The 24,468-nt window shown below is 45.9% G+C and overlaps 1 protein-coding gene across 38 annotated transcripts in view; it reads right to left on the minus strand.

Moving 5' to 3' along the window:
* Pcbp3 (poly(rC) binding protein 3) overlaps positions 1-24,468 on the minus strand; it is a 200,264-nt gene that overhangs the window by 69,472 nt on the left and 106,324 nt on the right. For 3 of the 38 annotated variants that reach the window (XM_030245191.1, XM_011243516.3, XM_030245197.1), the window contains exons 3-5: positions 18,897-19,023; positions 18,052-18,285; positions 16,411-16,487 (exon numbers count right to left, since the gene is read on the minus strand). The exons of 32 other annotated variants lie outside the window; for them this stretch is intronic. The gene's annotated coding sequence lies outside the window, so the exon portion shown is untranslated. Of the gene's footprint in view, positions 1-16,410; positions 16,488-18,051; positions 18,484-18,896; positions 19,024-24,468 lie in introns of those variants that run through there. 3 more of the 38 variants (XM_006513919.4, XM_030245195.1, XM_017314036.1) reach the window with 2 other exon arrangements.

A 24,468-nucleotide genomic window follows, 5' to 3' on the forward strand; every position in this document is an offset into this window, starting at 1 on the left:
AATGGGAATGCCAATGGGGAGGGGACAGAGGTCAAATGATAAATTAGCTCCCTTGCTTGTCTCCTTGTCTGCTGCTTTGAGGCCTGCTGGGAACAACAGCAGCAACCATTCTGACTGTCTGGCTGATCAGGCTACCATAGGCAATAATATCAGTCTCAGAGGGTGAAGAGACCAAGTATGTCACACTGTCCTTGGGGGCATGGCAGCCACAGTTAACACCCTCAGGTGCTTTGTGAGTATACAGACTGTGCCATGAGGAATAAACCAATCAGGACGTGGTGCGCGCCCAGATGCCTGAGGTCTGGAAGCATCTAGCCAGGCTCAGGGGCAAGCCAAGTATCCAAGGGAAACAGGAGTACTTCCTGTTGGTCAGTCCTTGTTCCCTGCAGCCCATCCAGGCAATCAGCAAAAAGCAGAGCTGAGGAGCTCATCTGAACACACTAAGAAACCAGGAGAAAGGGGTCCGAGCAGAATGGAGCCACATGGACAAAATGGCCACTCACAACTCTTCACTAATGGGTTAGCGGCCATTACGTCGGCCATCAACATGGCCTCTGCTTGGCCATTACACAGGCCATCAGCTCGATCTTTGCTTGCTTCACTGTACAAAGCCCTACTTTCATTCAGCTTTAAAATTAATGTTTGTATCTTTTGCAGAAAAGTACAAAACAGTAACGGACAATAAAGAAAAATGTTACACACTAACAAAGAAAAATTCCTAATCATTTGGTATCCTTCCTCAAGGGGCATAAGTGGTGGGGGTGGCTGCCTTGCTGGCCATGGCTTGGCATTTTGTCTCCACTTGCTGGATAGAGACAGTCTCTTAGTGCACCACACGTTGGGAGGCTAGCATCTGAGGTGGCCTGCAAGACTGCCCACATGAGCACCAAGTGGCTGTTTTAGTGAAGATCAATTTGGTCACATTAGTTTCTTCTCCTGCTGCTGGATGCCCTTGCTCAATGGCCTGTCACTGAAGAGAATCTCAGAACCGTGGCCCACCTTGGAACATAGTATGGTTGCAAAATTTAAGGTTGGCTTCCTCTTAGCATGATGCTTTTAAAAAAGCCTGTATAACAAAGTACTCAGGGTAAAAAAACAAAACAAAACTGTGATAGTCTTTAGAAAATTCTGCTACTTCTATGCCAATTTGAGGAAGGCTTTCAATGACTAATCCTATCATGTACACATGAATGTGTGTGTGTGTGTGGGTGTGCGTGTGCGTGTAATTTCTCTCACGTACACAGAGTCACTTTTATAAATGGGTAATAACTACACAGTGAAACTTGACAGTGTTGACAAATTTGTTAAAATAGAAAATAAAACCTCTCAAAGAGTTTGCAACTTTCCCCTTATCTCTGCAGAGAACTCTGTTCTCTGTAGCCTTGAGGGCCACAGACTTGAGGACAGGAAACACAGATGGGAGGGGGTAACCTGCATCCTTCCTCATCAGGAAAGTGGAGCTTACACCTCACCATAGTTCTTTTAGCTGTGTGACTGGGGTCCATGGTAGGGTTTGCAGGGCCAAACAAACATCAGGCACCAAAAGTATCTAGGAGCTATGACGTGGATACCAATAGGATGAGACCAGAGGGCTGCAGTGAGCACACCCTTGGTACCATCATTCTGTCATAGTGCCTGTGAAGGCCCCCAGGAATGCTGGAATTATTATACTGGGCAAGGACTCATGAGGCTGGGTTTCTAAACAGTCAATTTGGCAAGCCTTGGGACATGGCCACAGCCTTGGTGAGCCAGGGTTAGGTCATTAGACCAGCCTTGCTACAAAGCCTTCAGAAGACCTTTTTTTAAAATGGGGCCAGGAAGGATGGACATCAAGGAGAGCAGGATGGACTCCAGAGGAAAACAGCTGCTGCTGCTGCAGAGGCTGGGTAGGGATGCCTGCACTGGGGTACTATAGAGAGGCTGCTGCTGAGCTGGGGAGCTGCCTGGGCCAGGAGAGGGGAGAAGGTGAGGGCTGCTTATTTGTATATAACAGGAACAAAGCAGAGGCTGAGTCCATTCCTTTGATTCCTCTCCCATTGGGGAAAAAGCCTAATTCTGAATTATGTTCAGCATCATGTTAGCTGATGCCATTATCTTGATTAATTCCCCAACTACTTACTGGTAAGGATTCTCTCTCATTAAGAGTATGTCTTCCATAAATAACAAAAGACAAGTACTTTATTAGAGAAGAGTCCGCTATTTCACGGTTTGGGCAGAGAGGGACAAACTGAGCAAGCCTTTTGGCTGTCCCAGGATGGCCTGCTCCTCTAACTCGGGAAACTGTTCAGAGAATAGCTCCTCAATCATTAAAAGTCCATTTAAAGGATAGGTGGAGAACACATGAACATACATACATTCATGCATGCATATACATGCATATATACAAGTTTTATACATTACACACACGCACACACACACACACCATGGTGCAGCCTTTCCAGCATCATATTCTCTAAGACTCACTTAGGACTCCTGTCTCCCTGTAAATGAGCTTACTGTTCATAAGTTCAGCTTCTGTCTTTATATATAGTATACCAATACGGCTTGGTGCCATCAGAGGCTTCTGTCAAGCTGTGTGTTCAAGAGCTTTCTAGAGAGGGGCTCTAGAGGCAGAGAAGGGAGCCAGAACTCCTCTAAGGAGTCAGCACGCATGATACTTAGGCCTGCAGGGCCCAGATGTGCAGCCCGGGGTGTGCATCTGCTCAGATGCTGCTGTGCTGCGGCTATGGGTGTGACGGAGTGGTCACTGTCTCAGCACAGACCTCATCTAAATCAGGATACAGGTCATAGGACCTCCGTGGGGGCCCTGGAAACATCAGGTGAAGGTAGCCTCCTGTTGCCCAGGGCTCAGGATGGTACCTGCAGCTACTGGCTCACATTCTTTGAGAAAATCTCTTGAAACACTGGGGTCCAAAGATGCGGGCAGGGCACTGGGCTGTGGCTGTAAGGTTGGCAGGCAAGAGCTAAAGCTGTTGCCAGTTACCATAACCTGGTGAAACAGGGTCTGGACCACCACCTTCCAGTTTGCAGAAAGTTAAAGCAGGCTTCCCCTTTGTTATGTGTGGCAAACAGAGCAGCTTCTAGGACAGGCAGGAGGGTGAATTTCACACTGCAAAGGCCTAGGGCATCTGAGCTGGCAGAGAGGGTCATCAGCAGGCACCAAAGCAACAAGAATTTTCTGGAGTTTCTTTTCGTACATGGGTTTTTAGTGAGGAAGCACTGTAAGACGCACATGTAGCTTCAGGTGGCCTGGCTGCTTACTATGAATGTCTAGCAAACTATCTGATGCTTTCAGCATGCCAGGTTTGACTGTATACTGCAAAAAGCCCAGAGATAATCTCAAGTGTGGAGGAAATGTGGACAGGCTGGTGAGAAAGGGGCTCACGGGGCGAGAGCTATGGTAGGAAGGTCATGGCTGGCCAGAAGCTGAGGTGGTAAATTAGGCACAACTCACAAGCTCTGAGCAAAGATATGTGTGGCCTTCTTTCTCCCTAGGAACCCCGAAATGTTTTCCATCTCAGAATAGAATATGAAGATCCACAACCTCATCCCATGTCCCCTTGCCCCAGAGTCTACCCACAGGCTGGAAGAAAAGGTGGGGCCAAATAAGCACAGGCAGCCATATTCCTTGGATCTGCCTACCACGCATGGCACATTTGGAATCAACACAACTTGGCCATACAGTCTAATGATGAAGCCCTTCCCATCCCAGTTCACGGAGGGGCTCTTCCATTATAAGGGAACCAGCAACCAGCTGGCTTTACCCACTACCTCTGGATTTTCCCAGCCATGCCTGGGTGGGAGTCTCAACAGGACGAGATGCTCAGGGAGTAGAAGTGCTTGTGTGGTTATGGGGGTACCTGCTGGCAGTAATGAGTCCTGAGGGGACTCAGAAAAGGGCAGCAAGCACAGGGCTGCAGACCCCAGCATGTGTGAGACCAGGGACCAATGATGAGCCTGGGCCATGTGGCCATGAGGGTCTTTGTGAGCCAGCCTTGGTAGGAGAATTTCAAGAGCTGCGTCCTATGAGCTATGAATAATGACTGGTCCTTTTACAACAGACGATGATTTCCAGCAGAAGCCATCCAAGGAACGAACTTTAACTGAGCAAACTTTCCTCTTGCTTACTCCAGGGACGAGGTCTAGCTTAGAGCGCAGCAAAGAGAGGAGGAAGCCTGTTCAGGGACACAACTAACGAAGCACACACTGAAGAAGCAATTCTACCTCAGAAACATGAAAAACTCAAGCCGGCAGAGATGTAGCTTCAGGCATGCTAGCTCTGACCATGAGCTGATGGATGAAATATACTAAGGGCTCTCTACACAGCTCACAGCCGTAGGCCCGATCTGTGCCCTGCACGTGAGGGTGCTAACCCCAGATGCAGCCCCAGCCTCCCCAAAGAAGGCTGGCTACTGTAGTCTGGGTGCTGTGGTCAGCAGGACTTCCATACTTAACAACTCCAGAAACACATGCTCATAACCCTTGCTGATGAAGCGCAAACTATAAAAATACCAGGAGTCATTGCGTATGTGGAATCAGTGCCACTAGGTGGCAGCAGAGCACCATGGCCTGCTCACGCACAGCAATCTCCCTTTCCTCAAAGTCAAAACTATGCCCTGGGCTTTGGCTACAGCCCAGCACTGAGCCCTCACAGCACCTGCCTCTATAATTCTAATGTGAACAGGAATCACCCACATTCCCATACTTTATCGCCCACAGCTATTTCTAGCTCCCAGGGCAGAAGTGAACCACGCTACAGAACTGAAACTGTTTCCTTCCAGGCTAGTCTAGAAAGTGTGTGCTGGCCTAATTCATCTCAACAAGGTGTCACAGTGTTTGCGTGACTTCAGTCAGTGCCCATGGCCTGTTACCACTTTCCCGGATCAATGACGCCTTTCTGTGACACCATTCACTTTCACTGTAGGCAGCACCAAGGCCCAGTCTTGCTATTTGGGTGGGGGTGGGGTTCCAAAGCATCAAAGACCGAAGTGGCAAAATGGAATGTGGAATAGTGGGTACAGTTTTCTGATAGTCAGCCCTGCCTGGGTCAGCAGGGTATGTTGTCCCTGTGGCCGTGGTACCCTCAAGGCTTAGACATTTATGACAATGACTGCTGGAAATGTATGGTTCAGGCTGTAGGTCCAAGATGCTTGCTGAGCAAAGCCCACAATTGAAAGGGGAACTGAGAGGGATTCTGGGTTCCATGGAAGAAGATCTTACAATGTGTAAGGAACATTCTCTCAGTCCTTGCCTAAAGGGGCCTAAAGCAGAAAGCAGAAAGCAGTCAATGTTGGTCTGCAGCGACTGCTAGACGCCCATTTCAGGGGACCTAAACACGATCATGAACCCCAACTGATGTGACCAGTGGAACTCTTGCCCCAGGCTGCTTCACAAGGCCATGGTGCTGTCATGTAACAGCTGGACATTTCCACCCACAAATAATCATAACACTGGGGTGGAGACACTTGCCAGGCACCAGAACCACGCACTTTGGTTTCTTCCTTGGTCTTGGACAGGAAAGGTCAGGTAGGATCTCTGAGGACCACACCCACTCCAGACAAATAGCCCCTGGAAGAACCGCAGCGTCAGCCTGCCGTTGGGGACTTAAAGTCACAGAGACAAGGGAACTTAACCCCTTGACAAGCCCACGCTATTTCTACTGTAAATGGATGGACAGGTCAATGACACACCCATCCACCCAGCCAACATCCAAGTGCCGGTGCCATTGGAAGCACTGAGCCAGATGCAGTCTCTGCTGTGTCAGTACGGGTGAGAAAGTGCATGCATGGGTCAGCCTCTTGGCCTCACCAGTGAACAACATCCAGAACAGTCTCTCTTCGTGGGAAAACTAACAAAATCATGGCCTCCCTCGGAGATAAGGGAGCCCTCCTTGCTGTCCCAGTACAGTGTTCAGGAAATATGATTGCTTTTGTTAATTTTGTTGTTGTTGTTTGTTTTTTGTTTTTTTTTTTTTTCCGAGACAGGGTTTCTCTGTGTAGCCCAGGCTGTCCTGGAACTCACTTTGTAGACCAGGCTGTCCTTGAACTCAGAAATCTGCCTGCCTCTGCCTCCCAAGTGCTGGGATTAATGGTGTGTACCACCACTGCCCAGCTGCTTTTGTTAATTTCTGATAGACTCCCCCGTCTCTTTTTCTCCTCCCTCCCTCCCTCCCTCCCTCCCTCCCTCCCTCCCTCCCTCCCTCCCTCCCTCCCTCTCTTCCTTTCTGAGACAGATTTTCTCTGTGTAGTTCTGGCTCCCCAGGAACTCGCTCTGTAGAGCAGGCTAGCTTCAAACTCAGAGATCCACCTGCCACTGCCTCCTGAGTGCTGAGATTAAAGTTGTGCGCCACCACCACTCGCTGTCTTTAACAGACTTTCAAAGATTAGTTTTGGCCTCACAAGAGACTGGTACCCATGTATCCTCTTATACACTCACAGCCCCTCCATTATCAACACCTCCCACCAGAGGACCCTTGCTATCACCAACTATGATATATCGTTCCCTTTGGAAATACATTCTCCATCAGGATTTATGCCTGTTGTATATTATTCAACTTCGGGAGAAGGTATAATGATGTGTACCCACGATTGCAGTACCACATAGACTAATTTCACGGCACTAAAAACATCTCCGTAATCTGCGCACGCATCCTTCCCAACCTCAACCTCTTGGCAATCACTCACATTTGTTCTGTGTCTGTAGCTGTGCTTTTTCTAAAACAGCACGCGGTTGGATCATACAGTTCTTGGCATATTCTTTCACTCGGTACTAAGTATGATTTCTTCATGTCTTTGAATGATTGGCAGCTCAGTTCTCTCTAACACTGAAAAACGAACCATATCGTCTGAATGTACCATAGTTCCCTATGGCTTCACTCATTGAATTCACTCTTGTTGCATTTACACTTTTGGCCGTTATGAGTGAGGCTGCTGCACATCCATGTACAGACTTCTGGACGGGCATAGCTTAGCTCATGTGCAGACTTCTGGATGGGCATACCTTAGCTCATGTACAGATTTCTGGACGGGCATAACTTAGCTCATGTACAGACTTCTGGACGGGCATAGCTTAGCTCATGTACAGACTTCTAGACGGGCATAACTTAGCTCATTTGGGTTGATATCCAGGAGCCTAATGGTAGCGTTGTAAAATACAATTGCCATTTGCAAGAAACTCTTCTTCATAAGTGACAAATAATAAAGTCTTCCTTCATAAATGACTATGAAATTTTGTTTCTCACTGTGGAGAACAGAGGAAGGGAGACAGGAAGAAGGATGGGGAAGGAGAGAGAGAGGAAGAGAGAATGAATGAATGAATGAATGAATGAATGAATGAATATGAATTCTCAGTGCTCCATACTTCTGCCAATGTGTGATATTGTCAATGTTATGTACTTTGGCTATTCTGGTAGCTGTGTAGTGATATCTCATTTTAATTTAATTTAATTTCCCTAATGAGATATAATGTGGGAAATCTCTTTCATATATTGGCTACATAAGTATCCTTTCTGGTGCAGTAACTGAATTGAAGAAGTTTTCCCTGTGTTTTCCGTCATAGTCCTGTAACAGCCATTTTTTTATAAATATTTCAGTCCGGGGCTCAGTTTTTCACTCTCCTAACAGAATCATATTCTATAAAGCAGAAAACTTCTACCAAAATTAACCACTTCTTTCCCCCCATAAATTGATACTTTAACATCCTCTCAGGAAAACTAAAAGCCATCTTGATTTTCTCCTATATGTTCCAGTTTAGTTTTGTGTTTTACATTAGGTCCATTTTGAGTTGCTGTCTTTTGGACGGAGGGGCCTGTAGATGCCAGAGTTTCCCAGCTGCTGTCTTGCCTAAGTGCACCAAAGATCAGCTGACTATATCCATGTGACTTACTGCTGAGATCTTCTCAGTTATGAACTTGTCTATTCTTTTACCAACACAATTATTATCATCATTACTGTAGTTTAAAGTCTTTAATTCCATTTATTGATTAGTGTGTGTGCACACACACGAGTGTGGAAATGTGTACACACTCATATCAAGGCACATATGCATAGGTCAGAAAACTTGTGGGAATTACATCTCTCCTCTCTCCATGTGGGTCCTGGTGATTGAACTCTGGTCATCAGGCTTGGTAGCGACCTCTGTTGAGCCTGGGGGTGGGCGATCTCTCCATTGACCCTGGTGGTGATCTCTTTCTGCTGAGCTCTGTCATCACGTTTTAGAGAATGTTTTGAAGTCAGTAACATCATTTTGCTGTGTTCCTCTTTCCTCCACTGGACTGCTCTGGGTCAGTTCTTTCCCTAAATAAACTTCAGAACCACTTTGTCAGTGTCCAAAATAGAACTACTAAACATATTTATTTTATTGGGGTGACTCTACATCAAGTCATGACAAAGTGACATTATCACAATATTGAATCCAATCCTTGAATATGGAATATCTTTCCATGTAGTTAATTTTTCTTTGATTCAGTTATCAGTTTTTTCTAACAGTTGGCCACATATAGATTTTGTGTGTAGTGTATGCATGTGTGTGTGTTTGCTTAAGTATTGGGGGGTCCTGCTAAAGTGGTATTAGATTCTAATTTCAATTCTGCTTGTTTATTACTAGCATATAGTACTTTGACTTATTTTTGCATATTAATCTTATATCTCAAACTCTTTCTATAATGATCTCTTAGCTTTGTGACTTTTGGGTAGTTTTTGTCTGCTTACAATTTTTAATCTTAAATGTCCGCCTGAGGCCTGGATGCCAAAGGCTAGACTGGCAGCCTGTGGTTCTACTGGGAGGTGTCGGAAGCTTTAGGAAGTGCTTGCTACCTAGTAAAAAGATGTTAGCTCACTGCAAGTGTGCCCTTCAAGATAACTGGAACCTGGTCTGCTCTCCTCTCCCCTCTCTGTCAGACAGCCTAATTTTCTTCTCTAAGAAGTCACCTTGTTTTCAATCTTTCCTTATACTTTACTGATTCATATCACTGTGATTTAATTTTCATCTAGTTCAAAACATTTCTGAATTTCACTTTCTCATTCCCTCTCTCTAAAGACCTTCTAACATCACTTAAAAGGCAGGAGGGAGGGTCGTGTGGTTCGGAACAAGAGCCACTCTGACCCAGTGAGCCCTCTTTGCTGCCAGGCCCTTTCCTCCTCCCTTCCGGCCCACGGTCACTTTGTGGAACAATAATGTGGGCGCAGGGAGTGCTTGCTACTGGAAATGCTTAGAGCAAGAGCTGTTTTCTAGCTTGAGTTCTGAACTGGAGGGTCATCAAAATAAATTCTAGACAGAGATAAAAATGAAAAATAATATGTAACTACAAATGTCATTTGCATTGGCGACTTTGCCGGCTGCTATGATAAATTACCCTGATAAAGAAGAGAGGGCTTAAGGGACAAAGAAGTCTACTTTGGCTAATAATTAAAGGCACAGGCCATCATGCTGGGAAAGTACGGGTGGCTGGCTACACTGAATCCTCAGTCCGGAAGCAGAGAGTGACAGCTGCCAGTGTCCAACTAGCTTTTTTCTTGTCCATGCAGTCTAGACCTAAGTGCAGGGAATGGTCCTGCCAATTTCGGGGTGGGACTTCCCACCTCAATTGACCAAGATAATCTCTCACAAGCAAGGCTGGAGGCTAAGCTAATCCAGCCTGTTCCACGCAGACCTGTCCAAAGGCTTGTCTCCTAGGAGATCCTAGATCCTGTTGGGTTGGTAAGCCTTATTAACTTCCGCAATAGTCAATGTTTCTAGAGCACTACAATGAACAAACCCCCTATATATCTTGATCAAAAGTAAGAACTCATAAATGGAAAGCGCTCCCTGGAAATTACCTTCTAACCTGTGACTTTCTCAAAAAGGAACTGGCTGTGCTCACAAATATAAAACTCTCAAAAGATGAGCAGCAAGGAAATTCAGGGATCCTAGAGCAGGCATCATCTGTATGAGAAGGATGCTGGTTACAGTGGCATCTAAGAAGCAGATGGCAATGCCAACACAGATCCTTGGAGGACAGAGCCTGCCTGAAACCCTGGGTCAACAGACAGGAGTAGAACCTGGCACAGATGCACTCTGGGAGGCAGTGACCAGACCTGGGACCATGGCCATTGGAGGCTTGCTCTGCAGAGAACCTCCCACTCCTCCTCCCACTGCCAATCCTGTGACTCAATTCCTCTCAGTTCGGGCTCTTCATTCTAAATGGGGATCATGAAATATCCACCTTTCAGGGCTGCAGGAAGTACTCTATAATTTGCAAAATGGTACACAAATAGATAAATTTTCCTCACACAATCCTAAAGTAAAAATAGGAGACAAGAGAGGCATGGGAGTGCGTTTACTATCTTAATAGCGAATGATTCCAGGATGCCACTGTCTGCTGGCAGAGGGGAAAAGAACGGAAGGTATTTGTGGTGCACTCTCGATAACACGCCTCACAACCTGACCTCTGTTTCTCTTCTTCAGATTGTGGGGTCCCCATGGCAGCCCAAGCTCTCTTCCTTGCCACAGTTCATAACCACTTGAAGAAGCCCAGATATCAGCGATGAGTCCCTCCCTCATCTATGTGAATCTGTCACACCAGCACTGTGACCATATCTTTACCTGGCCTTCCTTCTCCTGCTGGTTATCAGATGGGTCACACTTACTCTGAACAGGGTTGACACCTATTGAAGAAAAATTATCCCAGGGACATTGTCCCTGAAGACATGAAGGAGGTTTTCTTGATGTCTCTTCATGCCATCTTGCCAGCTCTTCTCTAGGCCTCCTAGTTTCTAAATGCACAGGGAAGGCAGAGGGAGCTGCCCATCCTACATGCAGGCAAGATCAGATGCAGGGATGAGGTACACCCTACCTGGCCAAGGTCATGTCAAGAGCATTGGTGTTTGCTTCAACTGCAGACAAAAGGGGAAACAAGTCACATCCTCTTCAAGCACTCCTAGCTCTACATTGACCGACCTTTAGAGCTGAGAGAACTCACTTCTAATCTTGGCCACACCTTCCGCTAGAAGCCTATCAGAGGACACAGAAGAAGGAAGCCTTTGCTCTGCCTGCTTGCTCTTGCCTTGCTAGCAAGTCCATTCCTTCACTGGCATTATCGCCTACTGGCTCAGGGTTCCAGTGTATATTGAAGACCAGCTGAGGCATCTAGCCTCATGGAGTGAACTACTGGATTCTTGAAGCTTGCACTGATAGACAGCCATTGTTGAACTAGCTAGACCACAGCCTGTAAGACATTCTAATAAATCCCCTTTATCTATATCTATACCTATACCTATACCTATACCTATACCTATACCTATACCTATACCTATACTCTATCTACCTACCTACCTATCTATAGATGATAGGTGGAATAAGACTCATTTTGTAAGTTCTGTGACTCCAGTGTCCACTACTGGCTGGTCTGTCTGAAGTTAAGGGTTAAGGATCTAGGGGATTCAGAAGGAAAGACTCGGACCCCACTGTTATCTTCCTATAGTCCAGTTCCAAATTCTTCTTTGATACTACTACCACCCATCCAGAATGCTCAAATTAGTTTCCTTCCATTGATCTACCTTGGATAGAGGGAGCATTTAGCTTCCCATGCATGCAAATAAAAGGTCACAATTATGCCTTTCTTGATGGGAGCCAAACCCCTAGTAGGGGACACCCTTAGGCTGTGCATTCTCAGATGGGCACAGGCCAAAACTGAGGCAGGTGTCCCAAGACTACAGTATGATGATGTCCCATGTGGCCACCACGGTGCCAGGATAAGGATGACCAAGGCACAGATATATAAGGAATACCTTGGCACAGATACCATTGTGGGAGGGGAGATGCAAACTACTTCCCCACAATAGGGCTGTGTATCACCACAGGGTCAAGACATGACAATCTTTGCTGGCGGTATCTGACATCCTTTGTTAACCTTCACTGGCAATTTGATGGAGTTTAGAATTACTTGGGAGATATTTATCTGGGCATGTTTTTCAGGGTGACTTAAGGAGGTTTAACTAAGAAGGAAGGATCTAGCCTGAAAGTGGGTGGTGTCATCCCATAGGCTAGCGTTCCCAGACAGAAGAAAAGACAAGAAAAAGAAGGGGGGGGGAAAGGGAGGGAGGGAGGGAGAGAGGAAGGAAGAAATAAAGGAAGAAAGGAGAGAGAGAGACAGAGAGAGAGGAAGGAAGGAAGGAAGGAAGGGAGGGAGGGAGGGAGGAAGGGAGGAAGGGAGAGAGGAAGGAAAGAGAGAGAGAGACAGAGAGAGACAGAGACAGAGAGAGAGACAGAGAGAGAGAGAGAAGTCATGAGGAGCAAGCCAACAAGCAAGTTCCTCCATGGCTTCTCCCTCCAGGTTTCTGTCTTGAGCTCCTTTCTGCCCTGACTTGCCTCAGCGATGACTTGTAGATGAAATATACCATTCTCTTCTATTGGAATCTTTTTCTCATGTGTTACACTTAGAAACCTGTTCCTTGAACATCCCTCCTATTGTGTATGCACCTCTTTTCCATGCTTTTGGCTTTCTTCAAGCATGTGACTTGAGCTTGGCTGTATTCACACTCCTGCTGAAGCCTCAATCTGCCCGCCCTCTCCTGGAGCCCATACAGCTTGATTCTGTCCTCAGGGAGTGGCCCCAGCTCCTCTTTGGAGTTACAGGTGGCTGAGCACACTTTTTAACGTCAGGGCACAACCCATCGTCTGCTTTCTCAATGTGACTTGGGGGTGCACATCTCAAGCTTGCTCAAGAGCACTTCAGGGTAGAGAGCTCGTCCTTCTCTCCCACTCGCCTGTGCATCGAGGTCTTGTTCTTTATAGCCTCTCTGCAATGCTCACAAATATTGTTTCAGTCCATTAATCCATATTCCTGGTCCTCTAACTGCAGACATCCCTGCCCCTGCTGTAGCTGCTGCTTAAATATATATGTCTTTTATGAAGGTTTTTTGGATTAAGATGACAGTTCCTAACAATCTTCCTGTTGCAATAAACCACTAGAAGACTCCTGGGCACTCTCTTTAGGCTCAAAACTCCCATTTTAAAGTATTGATGACATTTCAATATTGGAGTGCCACATAAGGCCTGAACCTACTTCCCAGCCTCACCTAAGGAGGGTACCACAAAGGCCAAGTGGGGCTGAAGGCTGCTCGCCTTGAGGTCCAGGCACAGAAAGGAAGCAGGAATCCAGTCAAGTGACAAAGCAAGAAGCTGGGGGCCAGAAGCATGGCTTTGGGCTGGTGATGGACCCAAGGGCCCAGCTCCCACAAGTAGCTCAGGCTCAGAAGTGAACTGCACATTGCTCTTGGGATCAGAGGCTAAACCATGTAGCTGCTCTGAATTTATTTAAGACTTAGCCAGCAATTTTTCCGTTGTCTGTAATTACCCCGTGCCACTACATAGCACTTGCTGTGTAGTTAACCAGCAATAACCATGGAAACCAAGTGCTGTTCTTGAACTGGAAAAAGGGGGGGGGCAGGGGGAGTTGCTTTTTTGTTTTTTGCTTTTTTAATTTCTTGGTTGTTTTCTACTTTGAGAGAAGTTAAGCTACGACCGCCAACAACTGGAACAGAAGCCAGGTGTGACATCCTGCCTTCTGCTATATCATCTCCTCGGGTTCTAGCTGTCCTTGCTCAGATGTCAGCTCTCTTACACCCATTTGTCACGTGTTCTTACATGTGACAAATGGCCCCCTGCTAAGATGCCACTCTGTCAGTTCCACCATGACCATGCAACTGTACAAGCATCACTGGAAAACAAAAGCTACCAAGTACATGGCACAGCTATGCAGGCCACATAACCCAGAGGTCACAAAAGTCTCCTTTCTGGCTTGGCCCCAATCCCAGATTTTCAGTCTTATCCCTGACAGCTGAAACAGACTTTCGATGTGTACACTTGAATTTCACATGGAGTCCTGTCTTCATGCCTCTTGGTTCGCATTTTGGGCTGATGGCCAACAGCATCCTTAGAGAAGGACTTCTTTGCTGGACCCCACTGGTACCCACAGTACCCAGTGCTGGCCTCAGCGGGCTGTCTCCTCTCCCTCCTCCTATGGCACCTCAGATAAATGTTGTTGCTTCTCCCATTTCCAAAAGAATCCTAGCTTCCTCCTCCCCTCTTGCTTTTGCCCTGTGTAATAAACTTCTAAATTACCTGTCCCCATGCCTGCACATATTACTTACGTGGACTCTACCTTCGTTCTTCTTTTAAAGAAACATTTTCCTTACTCCTATGTGTTTGTGGGTGTTTGCCTGCGTGTATATCTGTGCACCACACGGATGCAGTCCCCAAGGATGCTGTAGGAGGACATTGGATTCCCTGGAACTAGAGCTATAGGTGCTTGTGCGCTCCCACTGTGGGTGCTTGGAACTGAACTCTTGTGTTGTTGTGTAATAGCAGCAAGAACTCCTGTCCCTAGAGCCACATCTTCAGCTCCCCTGGGCCCCACACTTTCACTCTTGTACCCTCGAATCTCAAAAGCTCAAGGCAGCTTGTGGCTTCCCAGACTCATCCATTGGTCCTCACTCTCCCCTCAGCAGGTTTGTCAGTGGGGATGGAAATATCCCTGGCCTGTGAGGCTGCTAGCTTATGTGCCTTGTGGCTCCTCCTGTCCCTAGTTCCACTCCAGACAGTCCCTGCCTATTCCCCTACTTCCCCGGTTCTGCAGAGGCTGCAACACCCAGGCCTGACTCTCTCCTCTGCCTACCTGTGCTCCCTCAATAATCCATACTGTTTCTAGCTACACATGGGTTTGTCAGCAAAGCACAAGCCCACATTCCCTTCATTTTCTCTGCATGCCAGATGCTTTTCGCCCTCGAAGTCTCATTTCAGCTTTCAGATCAGTTTTGGTGGCCTTCCTGTTGTTCACTGAGCCTAAAGGTTGCTCACAATCTTTCAGACATCGCTTCTCACTCTTTAGAGGACCTGGCCTTACACTTAGAAGCTGATGAAAAGCCTGAAGCTGCTACCCATAGTCAGCATGTCAACCGAAGCCAAACATGGACTTCATGCCAGGCTCTGATGAGGCTTGGGACAAATTCACCAGTGACCACACTGTTGGTTGGTTGGTGGTCTGTCCCCAGAGGTAGCCATCCAGAGTGGACTTCACACCTGAGGAAAAAGAACAAGCAGATACACTAGGCAGATAAAGGAACAGGACTGTCTGGGGTTCTACCCATGACTGCTTCTCAATTAGTCTCTACTCACCCTGGCTCACCTGAGAGTCTATCCTACCCAGAAGCTACAGTGGTTCTGCAACAATCAGCTCTGTTATCTCCTCTGCGTATATCTTGCAATAGCTCTCACTCGGGCTAAAGGAGGCTGTGGGGACCTATCCTTGCCTCTCAGAGCTAAGCTGCCCCATACTCACTCTCCTCTGGCCACACTGGCCCCTGGCATTCCTCCACCATGAACTTTCATGCCAGCCATTTTTCTGCATGACTGTTCTGCTTACTCTCTCACCTTGGCTAAAGCATCGCCTTCTCAAGTGGGGCAAGATGTGTGCACATCTACACGTACACACACACACACACAAACACACACTCATGCATTCACATAGACACAAATGAGCACACACTCGTGTGCATATCAACAGTCAAACAGACAAAATCACACATGTGTAAACTTCCCCCCCCACACACACATTCCTACACATGCATGCACAAACACAAACATGTATAGACATATATACCCACACCCAAGGGTGAATGTGCTCATTCATATCCATGTAAGCCCACATTCACACACACAGGCATACTTAGATGCACACTTACACACATGTATGTACCCATTAACTCTTCTCCCTCTTCCTGTACCCCCCCTTTTCTCCCCTTCATCTCTGAACCTATCACTAGCGTTCTCAGATATAAAGTCCATGTTCTAAGTCTTAGCAGAGCCTGGCATAGAATCCACTTTGGTTAATGTTGATCTACTGACCCTGTAGCCGCTCAATTCCTCCAGCCTCACTTAGAATCACTCCACAGGTCCACACTACTCTGAAATCGCTCATCACCTCCACTGGTTCTAACCTGATGACAGTGACCATGAAGTGTAGACAGGAAGTGACAGTGTGTGCGGAGAAGTCACAGTCATCACGGAATCCAGGCCACATGACTTGGGAATAAACATGTGCTTGCATTTCACTACAAATTACCCTTTGAACAGAAATGAACAGATGCGAAGCAGGGAGCTCTGAACAGTTCCTTCTTGAGAAGTCCCTGTGACGTGACATGGTAGAACGGGGTTATTGGGAAGTGGGTCAAAGTGGTGAAGCAAGGCAGGAACCGGAAGTCAGGACCAGTCCTGAGTCGGGGGTGGGAAAGGGTGGGAGTTCTGGGCTGAGGTCAGGCACAGGCAGGCACAGATGGGCAAAGCAGGTTAAGGCAGGCAGGGTCACAGGTGGCCATTGTCTGGAACAGGACAGGGCTGGGTGGGCAAGTCACCAGCAGGGGTGGACGAGAGTACCTGGGAGCGCCTCCTTCTCCCGGCCTGGGGACGCCTGTCCTGCCAGCCCACCTGCTCCCCGAGGAGAGACTGTCCATCTACCAAAAAGCAAGGGAGAAGCGTCACATTACCTGAGGAACCTGACAAGGCCAATAACATGAAGGCACACAGGCCATATCCCATCTGACCTCTTTCCATCCCTCTCAGTCTGGGAAGCTCACAGAAACTGGGTTTGGTTATCCACCAGCAAATTGTCCCTATGGTTCATACTACGCCTCAGTAAAGAGACACCATGAATCCTAGCGTAGCTGCCTGCCCACTCCTCACACTAAGTCTTTATTGGCTATCCTTACCCAACCCTTTCTTACAGCACACTGCTACCGTCCTCCAAAGCCTACTTTATCTGACCAGATTCATTGACTTTATCTTCAAAATTGTCTGCAGCTTCAGCGAGCACAGAAATGCAGCTTTCGAAATCCAACCGGAAGGCTTTGAAGGGGCTGTAAGTCCCCAGTGTTTGTGGAACAAAGTGATGAAGAGGAAAAGGCAGCCATTAAGGCCTGCAAGGGAGGCTTCGCTGGTCTGTCTACAGTAAGACCAGGCCCATCAGTCATAGCAGGGTGTCTTATTAGTTGGTGTTATGGAAGGCTGTCTTCTAAGCATAACTGCCATTACAGCTTTTTAAAATGTTTTATTAACATTTATTAGCTATACATACTATTAGGTTTCATTCTGACTTTCCATGTACATGTATAATGTACTTCAATCATATTCATGCCCATTTCCCTCTGCCAATAAACTTCTTCCCGATTGGCTCCCCCTTCTACCTCCATGTCCTCTACCTCTTTCTCTCTCCCTCCCTCCTTCTCTTCCTTTCCACCCTCCTTCTGTCTGTCTGTCTCTCTGTCTTTCTCCTTCCCTCTATCTCCCTCCCCACTCTCCTTCTGTCTGTTCCCTCCTGCTCTGTGCATGTGTGTGCGTGTGCGTGCGTGCCCTGCCTTTCCCTCTCTTATCTTGTGAGTTTCTTTAGGGGTCTTTACAGGAGCACAGGCACCTCATGAGTGGCTACTCTACTGAAGAAAACATCCTTCTTTCTTCCCATCAGCCATTAACTGCATATAAACATCAGGCAGAAGTGGCTCCCACGAGATCCTCTCCTTCCCATGGCAGGATGCTGGCAGGCTCAATACTCTTCATTTTTGTGCCCTAACCCTGAGTGTAGAAGCCATATCATACCCAGACATCAAGTGTTCCATAGTGCTACCCCACCCCAACTTCCTCTGGATCTTATATTCTTTCCATTCCTACTTCTGCAGTGTTCTCTGAGCCTTGGAGGGGTGATGCCAATGCCCCCACTTGCTAGGAATCTGATAGTCATTAACTCTCAGGACTCTGACTGGTTATGAGTCTCTACAATCACTGTGATCTGTGTAAAAAGATCAAGGCTGACATTAGCACTAATCTATGGCCATAAACACAGTGGCTTAGAAGGCGATTTGACAAGCACATCGGGTCCATTTAGGAAACAACTACAGTATCTCCCTCACTCAAGCCTGTCACTTCCCAACCATAGGCTTTGGACTAGATTCAGAATATCAGTCCTGAGGAGGAGGCATCAAATTAAAGAACAAAAAGCACGTAATTAGCTTAAAATAGACCCACCACTATTGTACCAGATGATGCATCTTCCTAGGCCAGACAGAATTGTTGCACACAAGGTCCAAGATGAGTACAGCCGTGGATGGCAATTCTTCCTCACCAGCCTGAATAGCAACTCCCAACACTATGAAGGTAGCAAGCAGGGAGGAAGCATCCAGTCCAGTGGTAGCCTCGTTTCTCCATGTCCTCCGACCAAGGCACGTGGCATCTTCAGCAGTAGGGTCTTACGATCTCCTTCTAATGGTCAACCAATAGGATTTGCCTCTATTGTTTCGTGAGCTCCAGGAGCCGCTCTGATCAACCATTAATAGGACAGCAGCCCACTCACATTAGGGATTTTGTTTACTAGCACATACCTTCTAGGAACAGCTTTCAGTCCCTCCATTCCAAGTCCTTTTTTACTTTTTGCTTAGCTTATATTTATGACCTTTCCATACACCATGGGTTACTATGCCCCTCCCACCTCAATCCCCCACATTTCCCATCTCCCCCACTTCAGTGCCCACTTAGACTTTTCCACTCCCAGAATTCCTCTTCCAACTTTATACTACAAATGTTCTATATAACCCTCCATACCACACAGACAACAGAATCTTTTTACCTGTCTCATAGGCCTCCAGTTTTTCCCTCTAGTTTCCTAAGCTCTACAAATACTCACTTCTACATAAAGGCAGATGTATAAGGTAAAAAGCTGGGTTCCACCCAGGAGAGAGAGTTCACCATCCTCCTGAGCCTGAGTTCTAAGACCTACCGCATTCTCCAGGCCTTATCGATTCTTCCTGTAAGATTCCCACCTTCGTGTTTTCTGACTGAATAAAATCCGCTGTGTTTAGGTACCACCCACTCACCATGGTGGACATCCAGGATGATTTCCACTCCTTGCCGTTGTGAAGATACTGGCAACAAGCTTGGATGTACAGCTATCTCTGTGGTAGGATATAAAGTCCTTTTGGTAAATGGCCAGAAGTGGTGTACCTGGGTCGTAAGCAAGGTCAGTCTTTAGTTTTGTGAGAAGCCCCCACACTGATCTCCACATTGCCTGAAGCAGTCTATGTTCTCAGATTCCGCTTTCTCCACTCCTTCCCCAGCACCCATTTTTTTAACATCATTTTTGCTTTATGTACGCAAGTGTTTGTCTGCTTGGATGTCGTTACTGCATGCATTCCTAATGCCTGCAGAGTCCAGAAGAATGTGCCAGATCTCCATGAAACTACCTCTATGTGGGTGCTGGGAACTGAACCCTAAATATCTGCAAGAGCAGGGGATGCTCTCAAGTGGTAAGCCATCTTTTCTTTCTTTCTTTCTTTCTTTCTTTCTTTCTTTCTTTCTTTCTTTCTTTCTTTCTTTTATTATTATGTATTTTCCTAATTACATTTCCAATGCTATCCCAAAAGTCCCCCACACCCTCCCCGCCCCCAACTCCCCTACCCACCCATTTCCATTTTTTGGCCCTGGCGTTCCCCTGTACTGGGGCATATAAAGTTTGCCTGTCCAATGTGCCTCTCTTTCCAGTGATGGCCGACTAGGCCATCTTTTGATACATATGCAGCTAGAGTCAAGAGCTCTGGGGTACTGGTTAGTTCATAATGTTGCACCTACAGGGTTGCAGATCTCTTTAGCTCCTTGGATACTTTATCTAGCTCCTCCATTGGGGGCCCTGTGATCCATCCAATAGTTGACTATGAGCATCCACTTCTGTGTTTGCTAGGCCCCGGCCTAGTCTCACAAGAGACAGCTACATCTGGGTCCTTTCGATAAAATCTTGCTAGTGTATGCAATGGTGTCATCGTTTGGAGGCTAATTATGGGATGGATCCCTGGATATGGCAGTCTCTAGATGGTCCATCCTTTTGTCTCAGCTCCAAACTTTCTCTCTGTAACTCCTTCCATGGGTGATTGTTTCCAATTCTAAGAAGGGGCAAGTGTCCACACTTTGGTCTTCGTTCTTCTTCAGTTTCATGTGTTTTGCAAATTGTACCTTATATCTGGCTATACTAAGTTTCTGGGCTAATATCCACTTATTAGTGAGTACATATCATTTGAGTTCTTTTGTGATTGGGTTACGTCACTCAGGATGATGCCCTCCAGGTCCAACCATTTGCCTAGGATTTCATAAATTCATTCTTTTTAATAGCTGAGTAGTACTCCATTGTGTAAATGTACCACATTTTTTGTATCCATTCCTCTGTTGAGGGGCATCTGGGTTCTTTCCAGCTTCTGGCTATTATAAATAAGGCTGCTATGAACATAGTGGAGCATGTGTCCTTCTTACCAGTTGGGACATCTTCTGGATATATGCCCAGGAGAGTTATTGTGGGATCCTCCGGTAGTACTATGTCCAATTTTCTGAGGAACTGCCAGACTGATTTCCAGAGTGGTTGTACAAGCTTGCAATCCCACCAACAATGGAGGAGTGTTCTTCTTTCTCCACATTCTCGCCAGCATCTGCTGTCACCTGAATTTTTGATCTTAGCCATTCTGACTGGTGTGAGGTGGAATCTCAGGGTTGTTTTGATTTGCATTTCCCTGATGATTAAGGATGTTGAACATTTTTTCAGGTGCTTCTCTGCCATTCAGTATTCCTCAGGTGAGAATTCTTTGTTTAGCTCTGAGCCCCATTTTGTAATGGGGTTATTTGATTTTCTAGAGTCCACCTTCTTGAGTTCCTTATATATATTGGATATTAGTCCCCTATCTGATTTAGGATAGGTAAAGATCCTTTCTCAATCTGTTGGTGGTCTTTTTGTCTTATTGACGGTGTCTTTTGCCTTGCAGAAGCTTTGCAACTTTATGAGGTCCCATTTATCAATTCTCGATCTTACAGCACAATCCATTGCTGTTCTATTCAGGAATTTTTCCCCTGTACTCATATCTTTGAGGTTTTTCCCTACTTTCTCCTCTATAAGTTTCAGTGTCGCTGGTTTTATGTGGAGTTCCTTAATCCACTTAGATTTGACCTTAGTACAAGGAGATAGGAATGAAGGCAGACAATAGATACACCATATCTTTAGATTGGGAAATTAGGACTATTAATATTCAGAATTCCTACAGAAAAATGTGTATTGATTCTGGTCATTTGATTTTGTAGTATTTTGTGGTTTCATAATACTTGTTTGCTTAACTGCTGATCTAGAATATTTCCCTGCCCTCAGAGCCTCTTCAATATGATTATCATTGTCTTCAAGTGAAGACTTTCTTCCAGTATTGTCTGCAGAGCTGGCTTGCCAGTTAAAAAATCCTTTAGACTGCTTTGATCATGAAATATTTTCCCTATAATTTACAACAGTTTTTTTTTGGGTATAGTCATCTGGGTTGTAGTTTGGATCTTATGGAACTTGAAATATTGTTCAATACTCTTCTACCTTTTCAAGTTTCCATAGAGAAGTCAGATGTTACTCTGATGAGTTTGTCTTTATATGTGACTTGGTGTTTCTCTCTTTTGGCTCCCAATACACTTTTTTCCTGTATATTGAGTGGTCTTTAAAATTGTGTCTGTGTGTGTATAAGCACATGTACAAGTACATGCCAGGGGGTTTTGTGGAGGTCAGTGAACAGTCCGCACAGTAAGTTTCCTCTTTCTACCACATGGGCCAGGGATCAAGCTCAGGGTCATAGGCTTCTCAGAACGCTTTTCCATGATGAGCTGCCAGCTGATGCTCCACTATGGCACTACTGCCGTAGGAGGTCTCTAAGATCTGAATCTTGCCTTGCACTTGGCCTACCCCTACATGCTATCTCACATCTTTTGCTTGTATATTATGGTTTCTGATTGTGTTTTTATGGTGTGTGTGTTTCTTGTGCTTTTTTGTTTTATTTTAATTTTGGTTTGTTTGTTTTGTAAAGAGAAAGAAGATATAGAGTTGGGTGGGTGGGGAAGTAGGGAGGATCTGGGAGCAACCTGGGATTGGAAAAGACTGTGATCAGAGTATATTAGATGGAAAAATATTTTCAATTAAAAAAGCATCATCTTTCACATGTTTATTCATTTTTATTTTATTTAGTGTCCCACAGAGCTTAAGTAGGGCCATCTATGTAACCTTGAGTTTGTGGCTAGTATAGGACAGACACCTGACTTTAACAGATTGACCCTGTATCCGCTAGCCCAGCCAATCTTCTTCTTAGGTACAGTCAGCTCGTTCTGGATGTTATATAGTGACAGCTGGCTGAACATAAAGGCAGGGGTGCTTCTTCTTTCCCAATTCCAAGGCCTTTTAGTTCTGTGTTCACCAGCGTGAACTTTCTAGAATCTCCAGAACAGTAATGAACAGAAAAAGTAAGAGCAGGATCCTGATATTAAAAAGCATCCATAAAATCAGGCAAACAAATCACTTGGCCCTTCAGGCTCTAACCCTGATGGACGGTGAGAGTCTTGAGGGCCCTCTCTAGCAGGCCCTGAAAAGCATATGCCATGTGGCAGTTGACATGGGAGGTGCTAGGGTGACACATGACTGAGAATATTGGTCCCAACAGAACACATGTTCACAGGAGCCAGAGGTCTCACAGCCTCTTCATAACACCCTTTTGTTGCTGCTGATCCCCAGGGTGTGGAGAGCAGTTATGGGACACAGCCCAACTGAACAGCCTGCGTGTCTGAAGTCATATAAGAGAGAGAGCTAGACCAAGTTTGGGAGCACACAAACATTAAGACAAAGCTAAGATCCAAATTGACCCCTCCTTTAGGAAGAAACAACAGAGCATGAGCACATCCTACCACAGAGAAGACAAAACAAAACAAAAACAGAAGAAAAAACAGGAAGTAGAAAAATATGCTCAAAACTATTTATGAAATAGAATGGTTTTAGTCAATAGCCTGAATGTGCTTCAGAAAACAAAACCTCAAGAAACAGATTAAAGCCCACGGGATGTCAGTCTAAAGAGAAGGGGTAGGAACACCAAAGAATAACCTTAACAATTATAATGGGTTAAATAGAAAACAGTTACACACCAATGTCAAATCTCAATAAAGTGTAGGAAAAAATCCCACAATGTTAGTCTTTAGGCTTTGATATATACTATAATCTGAATAACCAATGAGGTTCAGTACCTAGTCATGGACTACAAGGTCAAGGAAAAGGGTCTCCCAAGGAAGTGGAAACAAAATATAATTTTACACAGGAATAAAGAGGAACTAGAATAGAAGGGTTAAACGAGGAAAGGAAGGAAGGGCAGAGGAAAGGAGGGAATATGGGATGGAACAGCTAACCCTAAAGGCTTTCTGAAAAAACTATATAGAGGCCGTCTACTGTAGAAGCCTCCTAAAATGCATACATGAATAACAGGAAGCGAAACAGAGTCACCGTGTAACAGGAGAGACAATGTCCCACCCAGACCTCTTAAACCACCATGTGAAACCTCCAGTGTCAGGATAGGCCACACATCGTGCTTTCCACAGGGTTCCATGGACTTCCCCCACCGCAACATATCAAAGATTATTGACAATGGACTGGTTGTTCTCTACGGAGACCACCAGCCAGATACGGTTAGAAGAACCACCATGGGATCTGAAAATACAACGACTGGTACCTGCATGCTGACCCAGAGTACTGAGAGAAGGTACCCTATAGAATGGTAATGCCCTGTTAATGAAGACAATACTTAAGTCACTGAAGACGGAGAAGTTGAATTTCTTTTAGGAAAAGGTGCCCAACTAGAAATTTCACCTATACTGACTATGGTTCATGGAATACTCTGAATGCTACCAGAGGAGAAAGGCAATCTCTATCACCCAGCTACAAACCCTGCAACCTGCACCAATGACCTGCCTGCAAGATGTTCGGGTGCGATAGTGGCACAGACACTATGGGAGTGACCAAACAATTCTTAAAATTGGATTTAAGGTTCACTCCATGAGATGGAACCCACACCTGACACTGCTAAAGCGGTCATGGGCCCAGAGAAAAACCTACTACTATTTTTCTGATGTAGAAACATAGCAATTAAATGATTCCTGATGACATTCTGCTATATCCATAGATCAGTGCTTCATTCATCCTCCATCCAAGAAGCTTCTTCTTTCAATAAATGGGAATTAACACAGACCCACAGCTGGACAATGTGCCGAGTGAGAGACTTTGGAACACTCAGGCCAGAATAGAATGCCTTCAACAGCCTCCCCCCACCCCCACCCCCACCCAACTCAGTGATCTATGCAGAAGATTAGGTAGGCAGATTGTTAAGAGCCAGAGGTGATGGGTGGCTCCAAGGAAGCAGTGCTTTTCAGACACAACAGGACAGATGCACACAGAAACTCACTTACACTGTGGCCACCCATATAAAACTCACACAGATCCAAGAGGGTCCAGTATTGAGAGGGAAAAGTGAACACAGAGTTCCACCCTTAACCAAGAAGATATTTGCAATTGATGGCTTCTGGAAAAAGGAAGATCAGTTCTCTCCAAAGGAGGTCTCACTGGGTATATTA

This window comes from Mus musculus, chromosome 10 (assembly GCF_000001635.26).
Source record: "Mus musculus strain C57BL/6J chromosome 10, GRCm38.p6 C57BL/6J".
Classification (NCBI taxonomy): Eukaryota; Metazoa; Chordata; class Mammalia; order Rodentia; family Muridae; genus Mus; species Mus musculus.